We start from the raw sequence: 15,209 nt of genomic DNA, 5'->3' as shown, positions 1-15,209 counted from the left end.
GCTTAGTGTTCTGTTAATTCATCTCACAGAGTTACATCTGTATTTCGTGGATCTCTTTGCTAGCCTTATTTCTGTGGAATCTGAGAACAGATATTTCGGATCCCTTGGAAGACTATAGGGCCAAAGGAAATATCCTCTGATAACAAAGAGAAAGAAGCTTTCTGAGAAACTTCTTTGTGTTCTGTGAAATCATCTCACAGAGTTACAGCTTTCCCGTCAAGAAGCCTTTCGCTAAGACAGTTCTTGTGGAATTGGGAAAGTGATATTTGGAAGCCCATAGAGGACTATGGTGAAAAAGGAAATATCCTCCGTTGAAATGTGGAAAGAAGCTTTCTGAGAAACTGCTTAGTGTTCTGTTATTTCATCTCACTGAGTTACATCTGTATTTCGTGGATCTCTTTGCTTGCCTTATTTCTGTGGAATCTGATAACAGATATTTCGGATCCCTTGGAAGACTATAGGGCCAAATGAAATATCCTCGGATAACAAAGGGAAAGAAGCTTTCTGAGGAAATTCTTTGTGTTCTGTGAAATCATCTCACAGAGTTACAGCATTCCCCTCAAGAAGCCTTTCGCTAAGACAGTTCTTGTGGAATTGGCAAAGTGATATTTGGAAGCCCAAAGAGGGCTCTGGTGAAAAAGGAAATATCCTCAGATGAAATCTGGAAAGAATCTTTCTGAAAAACTGCTTAGTGTTCTGTTAATTCATCTCACATAGTTATATCTGTATTTCGTGGATCTCTTTGCTAGCCTTATTTCTGTGGAGTCTGAGGACAGATATTTCGGATCCCTTGGAAGACTATAGGGCCAAGGGAAATATCCTCCGATAACAAAGAGAAAGAAGCTTTCTGAGAAACTTCTTTGTGTTCTGTGAAATCATCTCACAGAGTTACAGCTTTCCCCTCAAGAAGCCTTTCGCTAAGACAGTTCTTGTGGAATTGGCAAAGTGATATTTGGAAGCCCATAGAGGGCTATGGTGAAAAAGGAAATATCCTCAGATGAAATCTGGAAAGAAGCTTTCTGAGAAACTGCTTAGTGTTCTGTTAATTCATCTCACAGAGTTACATCTGTATTTCGTGGATCTCTTTGCTAGCCTTATTTCTGTGGAATCTGAGAACAGATATTTCGGATCCCTTGGAAGACTATAGGGCCAAAGGAAATATCCTCCGATAACAAAGAGAAAGAAGCTTTCTGAGAAACTTCTTTGTGTTCTGTGAAATCATCTCACAGAGTTACAGCTTTCCCCTCAAGAAGCCTTTCGCTAAGACAGTTCTTGTGGAATTGGAAAAGTGATATTTGGAAGCCCATAGAGGGCTATGGTGAGAAAGGAATTATCCTCAGATGAAATCTGGAAAGAAACTTTCTCAGAAACTGCTTAGTGTTCTGTTAATTCATCTCACAGAGTTACATCTGTATTTCGTGGATCTCTTTGCTAGCCTTATTTCTGTGGAATCTGAGAACAGATATTTCGGATCCCTTGGAAGACTATAGGGCCAAAGGAAATATCCTCCGATAACAAAGAGAAAGAAGCTTTCTGAGAAACTTCTTTGTGTTCTGTGAAATCATCTCACAGAGTTACAGCTTTCCCCTCAAGAAGCCTTTCGCTAAGACAGTTCTTGTGGAATTGGCAAAGTGATATTTGGAAGCCCATAGAGGGCTATGGTGAAAAAGGAAATATCCTCAGATGAAATCTTAAAAGAAGCTTTCTGAGAAACTGCTTAGTGTTCTGTTAATTCATCTCACAGAGTTACATCTGTATTTCGTGGATCTCTTTGCTAGACTTATTTCTGTGGAATCTGAGAACAGATATTTCGGATCCCTTGGAAGACAATAGGGTCAAAGGAAATATCCTCCGATAACAAAGAGAAAGAAGCTTTCTGAGAAACTTCTTTGTGTTCTGTGAAATCATCTCACAGAGTTACAGCTTTCCCGTCAAGAAGCCTTTCGCTAAGACAGTTCTTGTGGAATTGGGAAAGTGATATTTGGAAGCCCATAGAGGACTATGGTGAAAAAGGAAATATCCTCCGTTGAAATGTGGAAAGAAGCTTTCTGAGAAACTGCTTAGTGTTCTGTTAATTCATCTCACTGAGTTACATCTGTATTTCGTGGATCTCTTTGCTTGCCTTATTTCTGTGGAATCTGATAACAGATATTTCGGATCCCTTGGAAGACTATAGGGCCAAATGAAATATCCTCGGATAACAAAGGGAAAGAAGCTTTCTGAGGAAATTCTTTGTGTTCTGTGAAATCATCTCACAGAGTTACAGCATTCCCCTCAAGAAGCCTTTCGCTAAGACAGTTCTTGTGGAATTGGCAAAGTGATATTTGGAAGCCCAAAGAGGGCTCTGGTGAAAAAGGAAATATCCTCAGATGAAATCTGGAAAGAATCTTTCTGAAAAACTGCTTAGTGTTCTGTTAATTCATCTCACATAGTTATATCTGTATTTCGTGGATCTCTTTGCTAGCCTTATTTCTGTGGAGTCTGAGGACAGATATTTCGGATCCCTTGGAAGACTATAGGGCCAAGGGAAATATCCTCCGATAACAAAGAGAAAGAAGCTTTCTGAGAAACTTCTTTGTGTTCTGTGAAATCATCTCACAGAGTTACAGCTTTCCCCTCAAGAAGCCTTTCGCTAAGACAGTTCTTGTGGAATTGGCAAAGTGATATTTGGAAGCCCATAGAGGGCTATGGTGAAAAAGGAAATATCCTCAGATGAAATCTGGAAAGAAGCTTTCTGAGAAACTGCTTAGTGTTCTGTTAATTCATCTCACAGAGTTACATCTGTATTTCGTGGATCTCTTTGCTAGCCTTATTTCTGTGGAATCTGAGAACAGATATTTCGGATCCCTTGGAAGACTATAGGGCCAAAGGAAATATCCTCCGATAACAAAGAGAAAGAAGCTTTCTGAGAAACTTCTTTGTGTTCTGTGAAATCATCTCACAGAGTTACAGCTTTCCCCTCAAGAAGCCTTTCTCTAAGACAGTTCTTGTGGAATTGGAAAAGTGATATTTGGAAGCCCATAGAGGGCTATGGTGAAAAAGGAAATATCCTCAGATGAAATCTGGAAAGAAACTTTCTCAGAAACTGCTTAGTGTTCTGTTAATTCATCTCACAGAGTTACATCTGTATTTCGTGGATCTCTTTGCTAGCCTTATTTCTGTGGAATCTGAGAACAGATATTTCGGATCCCTTGGAAGACTATAGGGCCAAAGGAAATATCCTCCGATAACAAAGAGAAAGAAGCTTTCTGAGAAACTTCTTTGTGTTCTGTGAAATCATCTCACAGAGTTACAGCTTTCCCCTCAAGAAGCCTTTCGCTAAGACAGTTCTTGTGGAATTGGCAAAGTGATATTTGGAAGCCCATAGAGGGCTATGGTGAAAAAGGAAATATCCTCAGATGAAATCTTAAAAGAAGCTTTCTGAGAAACTGCTTAGTGTTCTGTTAATTCATCTCACAGAGTTACATCTGTATTTCGTGGATCTCTTTGCTAGACTTATTTCTGTGGAATCTGAGAACAGATATTTCGGATCCCTTGGAAGACAATAGGGTCAAAGGAAATATCCTCCGATAACAAAGAGAAAGAAGCTTTCTGAGAAACTTCTTTGTGTTCTGTGAAATCATCTCACAGAGTTACAGCTTTCCCCTCAAGAAGCCTTTCGCTAAGACAGTTCTTGTGGAATTGGCAAAGTGATATTTGGAAGCCCATAGAGGGCTATGGTGAAAAAGGAAATATCCTCAGATGAAATCTGGAAAGTAGCTTTCTGAGAAACTGCTTAGTGTTCTGTTAATTCATCTCACAGAGTTACATCTGTATTTCGTGGATCTCTTTGCTAGCCTTATTTCTGTGGAATCTGAGAACAGATATTTCGGATCCCTTGGAAGACTATAGGGCCAAAGGAAATATCCTCCGATAACAAAGAGAAAGAAGCTTTCTGAGAAACTTCTTTGTGTTCTGTGAAATCATCTCACAGAGTTACAGCTTTCCCCTCAAGAAGCCTTTCGCTAAGACAGTTCTTGTGGAATTGGCAAAGTGATATTTGGAAGCCCATAGAGGGCTATGGTGAAAAAGGAAATATCCTCAGATGAAATCTGGAAAGAAGCTTTCTGAGAAACTGCTTAGTGTTCTGTTAATTCATCTCACAGAGTTACATCTGTATTTCGTGGATCTCTTTGCTAGCCTTATTTCTGTGGAATCTGAGAACAGATATTTCGGATCCCTTGGAAGACTATAGGGCCAAAGGAAATATCCTCCGATAACAAAGAGAAAGAAGCTTTCTGAGAAACTTCTTTGTGTTCTGTGAAATCATCTCACAGAGTTACAGCTTTCCCCTCAAGAAGCCTTTCGCTAAGACAGTTCTTGTGGAATTGGCAAAGTGATATTTGGAAGCCCATAGAGGGCTATGGTGAAAAAGGAAATATCCTCAGATGAAATCTTGAAAGAAGCTTTCTGAGAAACTGCTTAGTGTTCTGTTAATTCATCTCACAGAGTTACATCTGTATTTCGTGGATCTCTTTGCTAGCCTTATTTCTGTGGAATCTGAGAACAGATATTTCGGATCCCTTGGAAGACTATAGGGTCAAAGGAAATATCCTCCGATAACAAAGAGAAAGAAGCTTTCTGAGAAACTTCTTTGTTTTCTGTGAAATCATCTCACAGAGTTACAGCTTTCCCCTCAAGAAGCCTTTCGCTAAGACAGTTATTGTGGAATTGGCAAAGTGATATTTGGAAGCCCATAGAGGGCTATGGTGAAAAAGGAAATATCCTCACATGAAATCTGGAAAGAAGCTTTCTGAGAAACTCCTTAGTGTTCTGTTAATTCATCTCACGGAGTTACATCTGTATTTCGTGGATCTCTTTGCTTGCCTTATTACTGTGGAATCTGAGAACAGATATTTCGGATCCCTTGGAAGACTATATGGCCAAATGAAATATCCTCGGATAACAAAGAGAAAGAAGCTTTCTGAGGAAATTCTTTGGGTTCTGTGAAATCATCTCACAGAGTTACAGCATTCCCCTCAAGAAGCCTTTCGCTAAGCCAGTTCTTGTGGAATTGGCAAAGTGATATTTGGAAGCCCCTAGAGGGCTATGGTGAAAAAGGAAATATCCTCACATGAAATCTGGAAAGAAGCTTTCTGAGAAACTGCTTAGTGTTCTGTTAATTCATCTCACAGAGTTACATCTGTATTTCGTGGATCTCTTTGCTAGCCTTATTTCTGTGGAATCTGAGAACAGATATTTCGGATCCCTTGGAAGACTATAGGGCCTAAGGAAATATCCTCCGATAACAAAGAGAAAGAAGCTTTCTGAGAAACTTCTTTGTGTTCTGTGAAATCATCTCACAGAGTTACAGCTTTCCCCTCAAGAAGCCTTTCGCTAAGACAGTTCTTGTGGAATTGGCAAAGTGATATTTGGAAGCCCATAGAGGGCTATGGTGAAAAAGGAAATATCCTCAGATGAAATCTGGAAAGAAACTTTCTCAGAAACTGCTTAGTGTTCTGTTAATTCATCTCACAGAGTTACATCTGTATTTCGTGGATCTCTTTGCTAGCCTTATTTCTGTGGAATCTGAGAACAGATATTTCGGATCCCTTGGAAGACTATAGGGCCAAAGGAAATATCCTCCGATAACAAAGAGAAAGAAGCTTTCCGAGAAACTTCTTTGTGTTCTGTGAAATCATCTCACAGAGTTACAGCTTTCCGCTCAAGAAGCCTTTCGCTAAGACAGTTCTTGTGGAATTCGCAAAGTGATATTTGGAAGCCCATAGAGGGCTATGGTGAAAAAGGAAATATCCTCAGATGAAATCTGGAAAGAAGCTTTCTGAGAAACTGCTTAGTGTTCTGTTAATTCATCTCACAGAGTTACATCTGTATTTCGTGGATCTCTTTGCTAGCCTTATTTCTGTGGAATCTGAGAACAGATATTTCGGATCCCTTGGAAGACTATAGGGCCAAAGGAAATATCCTCCGATAACAAAGAGAAAGAAGCTTTCTGAGAAACTTCTTTGTGTTCTGTGAAATCATCTCACAGAGTTACAGCTTTCCCCTCAAGAAGCCTTTCGCTAAGACAGTTCTTGTGGAATTGGCAAAGTGATATTTGGAAGCCCATCGAGGGTTATGGTGAAAAAGGAAATATCCTCAGATGACATCTGGAAAGAAGCTTTCTGAGAAACTGCTTAGTGTTCTGTTAATTCATCTCACAGAGTTACATCTGTATTTCGTGGATCTCTTTGCTAGCCTTATTTCTGTGGAATCTGAGAACAGATATTTCGGATCCCTTGGAAGACTATAGGGCCAAAGGAAATATCCTCCGATAACAAAGAGAAAGAAGCTTTCTGAGAAACTTCTTTGTGTTCTGTGAAATCATCTCACAGAGTTACATCTTTCCCCTCAAGAAGCCTTTCGCTAAGACAGTTCTTGTGGAATTGGAAAAGTGATATTTGGAAGCCCATAGAGGGCTATGGTGAAAAAGGAAATATCCTCAGATGAAATCTGGAAAGAAGCTTTCTCAGAAACTGCTTAGTGTTCTGTTAATTCATCTCACAGAGTTACATCTGTATTTCGTGGATCTCTTTGCTAGCCTTATTTCTGTGGAACCTGAGAACAGATATTACGGATCCCTTGGAAGACTATAGGGCCAAAGGAAATATCCTCCGATAACAAAGAGAAAGAAGCTTTCTGAGAAACTTCTTTGTGTTCTGTGAAATCATTTCACAGAGTTACAGCTTTCACCTCAAGAAGCCTTTCGCTAAGACAGTTCTTGTGGAATTGGCAAAGTGATATTTGGAAGCCCATAGAGGGCTATGGTGAAAAAGGAAATATCCTCAGATGAAATCTGGAAAGAAGCTTTCTGAGAAACTGCTTAGTGTTCTGTTAATTCATCTCACAGAGTTACATCTGTATTTCGTGGATCTCTTTGCTAGCCTTATTTCTGTGGAATCTGAGAACAGATATTTCGGATCCCTTGGAAGACTATAGGGCCAAAGGAAATATCCTCCGATAACAAAGAGAAAGAAGCTTTCTGAGAAACTTCTTTGTGTTCTGTGAAATCATCTCACAGAGTTACAGCTTTCCCCTCAAGAAGCCTTTCGCTAAGACAGTTCTTGTGGAATTCGCAAAGTGATATTTGGAAGCCCATAGAGGGCTATGGTGAAAAAGGAAATATCCTCAGATGAAATCTGGAAAGAAGCTTTCTGAGAAACTGCTTAGTGTTCTGTTAATTCATCTCACAGAGTTACATCTGTATTTCGTGGATCTCTTTGCTAGCTTATTTCTGTGGAATCTGAGAACAGATATTTCGCATCCCTTGGAAGACTATAGGGCCAAAGGAAATATCCTCTGATAACAAAGAGAAAGAAGCTTTCTGAGAAACTTCTTTGTGTTCTGTGAAATCATCTCACAGAGTTACAGCTTTCCCCTCAAAAAGCCTTTCGCTAAGAAAGTTCTTGTGGAATTGGCAAAGTGATATTTGGAAGCCCATAGAGGGCTATGGTGAAAAAGGAAATATCCTCAGATGAAATCTGGAAAGAAGCTTTCTGAGAAACTGCTTAGTGTTCTGTTAATTCATCTCACAGAGTTACATCTGTATTTCGTGGATCTCTTTGCTTGCCTTATTTCTGTGGAATCTGATAACAGATATTTCGGATCCCTTGGAAGACTATAGGGCCAAATGAAATATCCTCGGATAACAAAGAGAAAGAAGCTTTCTGAGGAAATTCTTTGTGTTCTGTGAAATCATCTCACAGAGTTACAGCATTCCCCTCAAGAAGCCTTTCGCTAAGACAGTTCTTGTGGAATTGGCAAAGTGATATTTGGAAGCCCAAAGAGGGCTCTGGTGAAAAAGAAAATATCCTCAGATGAAATCTGGAAAGAATCTTTCTGAGAAACTGCTTAGTGTTCTGTTAATTCATCTCACATAGTTATATCTGTATTTCGTGGATCTCTTTGCTAGCCTTATTTCTGTGGAGTCTGAGAACAGATATTTCGGATCCCTTGGAAGACTATAGGGCCAAGGGAAATATCCTCCGATAGCAAAGAGAAAGAAGCTTTCTGAGAAACTTCTTTGTGTTCTGTGAAATCATCTCACAGAGTTACAGCTTTCCCCTCAAGAAGCCTTTCGCTAAGACAGTTCTTGTGGAATTGGCAAAGTGATATTTGGAAGCCCATAGAGGACTATGGTGAAAAAGGAAATATCCTCAGATGAAATCTGGAAAGAAGCTTTTTGAGAAACTGCTTAGTGTTCTGTTAATTCATCTCACAGAGTTACATCTGTATTTCGTGGATCTCTTTGCTAGCCTTATTTCTGTGGAATCTGAGAACAGATATTTCGGATCCCTTGGAAGACTATAGGGCCAAAGGAAATATCCTCCGATAACAAAGAGAAAGAAGCTTTCTGAGAAACTTCTTTGTGTTCTGTGAAATCATCTCACAGAGTTACAGCTTTCCCCTCAAGAAGCCTTTCGCTAAGACAGTTCTTGTGGAATTGGCAAAGTGATATTTGGAAGCCCATAGAGGGCTATGGTGAAAAAGGAAATATCCTCAGATGAAATCTGGAAAGAAGCTTTCTGAGAAACTGCTTAGTGTTCTGTTAATTCATCTCACAGAGTTACATCTGTATTTCGTGGATCTCTTTGCTAGCCTTATTTCTGTGGAATCTGAGAACAGATATTTCGGATCCCTTGGAAGACTATAGGGCCAAAGGAAATATCCTCCGATAACAAAGAGAAAGAAGCTTTCTGAGAAACTTCTTTGTGTTCTGTGAAATCATCTCACAGAGTTACAGCTTTCCCCTCAAGAAGCCTTTCGCTAAGACAGTTCTTGTGGAATTGGCAAAGTGATATTTGGAAGGCCATGGAGGACTATGGTGAAAAAGGAAATATCCTCCGTTGAAATGTGGAAAGAAGCTTTCTGAGAAACTGCTTACTGTTCTGTTAATTCATCTCACTGAGTTACATCTGTATTTCGTGGATCTCTTTGCTTGCCTTATTTCTGTGGAATCTGAGAACAGATATTTCGGATCCCTTGGAAGACTATAGGGCCAAAGGAAATATCCTCGGATAACAAAGAGAAAGAAGCTTTCTGAGGAAATTCTTTGTGTTCTGTGAAATCATCTCACGGAGTTACAGCATTCCCCTCAAGAAGCCTTTCGCAAAGCCAGTTCTGTGGAACTGGCAAAGTGATATTTGGAAGCCCCTAGAGGGCTATGGTGAAAAAGGAAATATCCTCACATGAAATCTGGAAAGAAGCTTTCTGAGAAACTGCTTAGTGTTCTGTTAATTCATCTCACAGAGTTACATCTGTATTTCGTGGATCACTTTGCTAGCCTTATTTCTGTGGAATCTGACAACAGATATTTCGGATCCCTTGGAAGACTATAGGGCCAAAGGAAATATCCTCCGATAACAAAGAGAAAGAAGCTTTCTGAGAAACTTCTTTGTGTTCTGTGAAATCATCTCACAGAGTTACAGCTTTCCCCTCAGGAAGCCTTTCGCTAAGACAGTTCTTGTGGAATTGGCAAAGTGATATTTGGAAGCCCATAGAGGGCTATGGTGAAAAAGGAAATATCCTCACATGAAATCTGGAAAGAAGCTTTCTGAGAAACTGCTTAGTGTTCTGTTAATTCATCTCACAGACTTACAACTGTATTTCGTGGATCTCTTTGCTAGCCTTATTTCTGTGGAATCTGAGAACAGATATTTCGGATCCCTTGGAAGACTATAGGGCCAAAGGAAATATCCTCCGATAACAAAGAGAAAGAAGCTTTCTGAGAAACTTCTTTGTGTTCTGTGAAATCATCTCACAGAGTTACAGCTTTCCCCTCCAGAAGCCTTTCGCTACGACAGTTCTTGTGGAATTGCAAAGTGATATTTGGAAGCCCATAGAGGGCTATGGTGAAAAAGGAAATATCCTCAGATGAAATTTGGAAAGAAGCTTTCTCAGAAACTGCTTAGTGTTCTGTTAATTCATCTCACAGAGTTACATCTGTATTTCGTGGATCTCTTTGCTAGCCTTATTTCTGTGGAATCTGAGAACAGATATTTCAAATCCCTTGGAAGACTATAGGGCCAAAGGAAATATCCTCCGATAACAAAGAGAAAGAAGCTTTCTGAGAAACTTCTTTGTGTTCTGTGAAATCATCTCACAGAGTTACAGCTGTCCCCTCAAGAAGCCTTTCGCTAAGACAGTTCTTGTGGAATTGGCAAAGTGATATTTGGAAGCCCATAGAGGGCTATGGTGAAAAAGGAAATATCCTCAGATGAAATCTGGAAAGAAGCTTTCTGAGAAACTGCTTAGTGTTCTGTTAATTCATCTCACAGAGTTACATCTGTATTTCGTGTATCTCTTTGCTAGCCTTATTTCTGTGGAATCTGAGAACAGATATTTCGGATCCCTTGGAAGACTATAGGGCCAAAGGAAATATCCTCCGATAACAAAGAGAAAGAAGCTTTCTGAGAAACTTCTTTGTGTTCTGTGAAATCATCTCACAGAGTTACAGCTTTCCCCTCAAGAAGCCTTTCGCTAAGACAGTTCTTGTGGAATTGGCAAAGTGATATTTGGAAGCCCATAGAGGGCTATGGTGAAAAAGGAAATATCCTCCGTTGAAATGTGGAAAGAAGCTTTCTGAGAAACTGCTTAGTGTTCTGTTAATTCATCTCACAGAGTTACATCTGTATTTCGTGGATCTCTTTGCTTGCCTTATTTCTGTGGAATCTGAGAACAGATATTTCGGATCCCTTGGAAGACTATAGAGCCAAATGAAATATCCTCGGATAACAAAGAGAAAGAAGCTTTCTGAGGAAATTCTTTGTGTTCTGTGAAATCATCTCACAGAGTTACAGCATTCCCCTCAAGAAGCCTTTCGCTAAGCCAGTTCTTGTGGAATTGGCAAAGTGATATTTGGAAGCCCATAGAGGGCTATGGTGAAAAAGGAAATATCCTCACATGAAATCTGGAAAGAAGCTTTCTGAGAAACTGCTTAGTGTTCTTTTAATTCATCTCACAGAGTTACATCTGTATTTCGTGGATCTCTTTGCTAGCCTTATTTCTGTGGAATCTGAGAACAGATATTTCGGATCCCTTGGAAGACTATAGGGTCAAAGGAAATATCCTCCGATAACAAAGAGAAAGAAGCTTTCTGAGAAACTTCTTTGTGTTCTGTGAAATCCTCTCACAGAGTTACAGCTTTCCCCTCAAGAAGCCTTTCGCTAAGACAGTTCTTGTGGAATTGGCAAAGTGATATTTGGAAGCCCGTAGAGGGCTATGGTGAAAAAGGAAATATCCTCACATGAAATCTGGAAAGAAGCTTTCTGAGAAACTGCTTAGTGTTCTGTTAATTCATCTCACAGACTTACATCTGTATTTCGTGGATCTCTTTGCTACCCTTATTTCTGTGGAATCTGAGAACAGATATTTCGGATCCCTTGGAAGACTATAGGGCCAAAGGAAATATCCTCCGATAACAAAGAGAAAGAAGCTTTCTGAGAAACTTCTTTGTGTTCTGTGAAATCATCTCACAGAGTTACAGCTTTCCCCTCAAGAAGCCTTTCGCTAAGACAGTTCTTGTGGAATTGGCAAAGTGATATTTGGAAGCCCATAGAGGGCTATGGTGAAAAAGGAAATATCCTCAGATGAAATCTGGAAAGAAGCTTTCTGAGAAACTGCTTAGTGTTCTGTTAATTCATCTCACAGAGTTACATCTGTATTTCGTGGATCTCTTTGCTAGCCTTATTTCTGTGGAATCTGAGAACAGATATTTCGGATCCCTTGGAAGACTATAGGGCCAAAGGAAATATCCTCCGATAACAAAGAGAAAGAAGCTTTCTGAGAAACTTCTTTGTGTTCTGTGAAATCATCTCACAGAGTTACAGCTTTCCCCTCAAGAAGCCTTTCGCTAAGACAGTTCTTGTGGAATTGGAAAAGTGATATTTGGAAGCCCATAGAGGGCTATGGTGAAAAAGGAAATATCCTGAGATGAAATCTGGAAAGAAGCTTTCTGAGAAATTGCTTAGTGTTCTGTTAATTCATCTCACAGAGTTACATCTGTATTTCGTGGATCTCTTTGCTAGCCTTATTTCTGTGGAATCTGAGAACAGATATTTCGGATCCCTTGGAAGACTATAGGGCCAAAGGAAATATCCTCCGATAACAAAGAGAAAGAAGCTTTCTGAGAAACTTCTTTGTGTTCTGTGAAATCATCTCACAGAGTTACAGCTTTCCCCTCAAGAAGCCTTTCGCTAAGACAGTTCTTGTGGAATTGGCAAAGTGATATTTGGAAGCCCATAGAGGGCTATGGTGAAAAAGGAAATATCCTCAGATGAAATTTGGAAAGAAGCTTTCTGAGAAACTGCTTAGTGTTCTGTTAATTCATCTCACAGAGTTACATCTGTATTTCGTGGATCTCTTTGCTAGCCTTATTTCTGTGGAATCTGAGAACAGATATTTAGGATCCCTTGGAAGACTATAGGGCCAAAGGAAATATCCTCCGATAACAAAGAGAAAGAAGCTTTCTGAGAAACTTCTTTGTGTTCTGTGAAATCATCTCACAGAGTTACAGCTTTCCCCTCAAGAAGCCTTTCGCTAAGACAGTTCTTGTGGAATTGGCAAAGTGATATTTGGAAGCCCATAGAGGGCTATGGTGAAAAAGGAAATATCCTGAGATGAAATCTGGAAAGAAGCTTTCTGAGAAACTGCTTAGTGTTCTGTTAATTCATCTCACAGAGTTACATCTGTATTTCTTGGATCTCTTTGCTAGCCTTATTTCTGTGGAATCTGAGAACAGATATTTCGGATCCCTTGGAAGACTATAGGGCCAAAGGAAATATCCTCCGATAACAAAGAGAAAGAAGCTTTCTGAGAAACTTCTTTGTGTTCCGTGAAATCATCTCACAGAGTTACAGCTTTCCCCTCAAGAAGCCTTTCGCTAAGACAGTTCTTGTGGAATTGGCAAAGTGATATTTGGAAGCCCATAGAGGGCTATGGTGAAAAAGGAAATATCCTCAGATGAAATCTGGAAAGAAGCTTTCTGAGAAACTGCTTAGTGTTCTGTTAATTCATCTCACAGAGTTACATCTGTTTTTCGTGGATCTCTTTGCTAGCCTTATTTCTGTGGAATCTGAGAACAGATATTTCGGATCCCTTGGAAGACTATAGGGCCAAAGGAAATATCCTCTGATAACAAACAGAAAGAAGCTTTCTGAGAAACTTCTTTGTGTTCCGTGAAATCATCTCACAGAGTTACAGCTTTCCCCTCAAGAAGCCTTTCGCTAAGACAGTTCTTGTGGAATTGGCAAAGTGATATTTGGAAGCCACTAGGGGGCTATGGTGAAAAAGGAAATATCCTCACATGAAATCTGGAATGAAGCTTTCTGAGAAACTGCTTAGTGTTCTGTTAATTCATCTCACAGAGTTACATCTGTATTTCGTGGATCTCTTTGCTAGCCTTATTTCTGTGGTATCTGAGAACAGATATTTCGGATCCCTTGGAAGACTATAGGGCCAAAGGAAATATCCTCCGATAACAAAGAGAAAGAAGCTTTCTGAGAAACTTCTTTGTGTTCTGTGAAATCATCTCACAGAGTTACAGCTTTCCCCTCAAGAAGCCTTTCGCTAAGACACTTCTTGTGGAATTGGCAAAGTGATATTTGGAAGCCCATAGAGGGCTATGGTGAAAAAGGAAATATCCTCCGATGAAATCTGGAAAGAAGCTTTCTGAGAAACTGCTTAGTGTTCTGTTAATTCATCTCACAGAGTTACATCTGTATTTCGTGGATCTCTTTGCTAGCCTTATTTCTGTGGAATCTGAGAACAGATATTTCGGATCCCTTGGAAGACTATAGGGCCAAAGGAAATATCCTCCGATAACCAAGAGAAAGAAGCTTTCTGAGAAACTTCTTTGTGTTCTGTGAAATCATCTCACAGAGTTACAGCTTTCCCCTCAAGAAGCCTTTCGCTAAGACACTTCTTGTGGAATTGGCAAAGTGATATTTGGAAGCCCATAGAGGGCTATGGTGAAAAAGGAAATATCCTCAGATGAAATGTGGAAAGAAGCTTTCTGAGAAACTGCTTAGTGTTCTGTTAATTCATCTCACAGAGTTACATCTGTATTTCGTGGATCTCTTTGCTAGCCTTATTTCTGTGGAATCTGAGAACAGATATTTCGGAACCCTTGGAAGACTATAGGGCCAAAGGAAATATCCTCCGATAACAAAGAGAAAGAAGCTTTCTGAGAAACTTCTTTGTGTTCTGTGAAATCATTTCACAGAGTTACAGCTTTCCCCTCAAGAAGCCTTTCGCTAAGACAGTTCTTGTGGAATTGGCAAAGTGATATTTGGAAGCCCATAGAGGGCTATCGTGAAAAAGGAAATATCCTCAGATGAAATCTGGAAAGAAGCTTTCTGAGAAACTGCTTAGTGTTCTGTTAATTCATCTCACAGAGTTACATCTGTATTTCGTGTATCTCTTTGCTAGCCTTATTTCTGTGGAATCTGAGAACAGATATTTCGGATCCCTTGGAAGACTATAGGGCCAAAGGAAATATCCTCCGATAACAAAGAGAAAGAAGCTTTCTGAGGAAATTCTTTGTGTTCCGTGAAATCATCTCACAGAGTTACAGCTTTCCCCTCAAGAAGCCTTTCGCTAAGACAGTTCTTGTGGAATTGGCAAAGTGATATTTGGAAGCCCATAGAGGGCTATGGTGAAAAAGGAAATATCCTCACATGAAATCTGGAAAGAAGCTTTCTGAGAAACTGCTTAGTGTTCTGTTAATTCATCTCACAGAGTTACATCTGTATTTCGTGGATCTCTTTGCTAGCCTTATTTCTGTGGTATCTGAGAACAGATATTTCGGATCCCTTGGAAGACTATAGGGCCAAAGGAAATATCCTCCGATAAGAAAGAGAAAGAAGCTTTCTGAGAAACTTCTTTGTGTTCTGTGAAATCATCTCACAGAGTTACAGCTTTCCCCTCAAGAAGCCTTTCGCTAAGACAGTTCTTGTGGAATTGGCAAAGTGATATTTGGAAGCCCATAGACGGCTATGGTGAAAAAGGAAATATCCTCACATGAAATCTGGAAAGAAGCTTTCTGAGAAACTGCTTAGTGTTCTGTTAATTCATCTCACAGAGTTACATCTGTATTTCGTGGATCTCTTTGCTAGCCTTATTTCTGTGGAATCTGAGAACAGATATTTCGGATCCCTTGGAAGACTATAGGG

The sequence above is a fragment of the Macaca nemestrina genome, chromosome 13 (assembly GCF_043159975.1).
Source record: "Macaca nemestrina isolate mMacNem1 chromosome 13, mMacNem.hap1, whole genome shotgun sequence".
In the NCBI taxonomy this organism is placed as follows: Eukaryota; Metazoa; Chordata; class Mammalia; order Primates; family Cercopithecidae; genus Macaca; species Macaca nemestrina.
The sequence above is the reverse complement of the archived record's forward strand: the minus strand, read 5'-3'. Positions refer to the sequence as shown.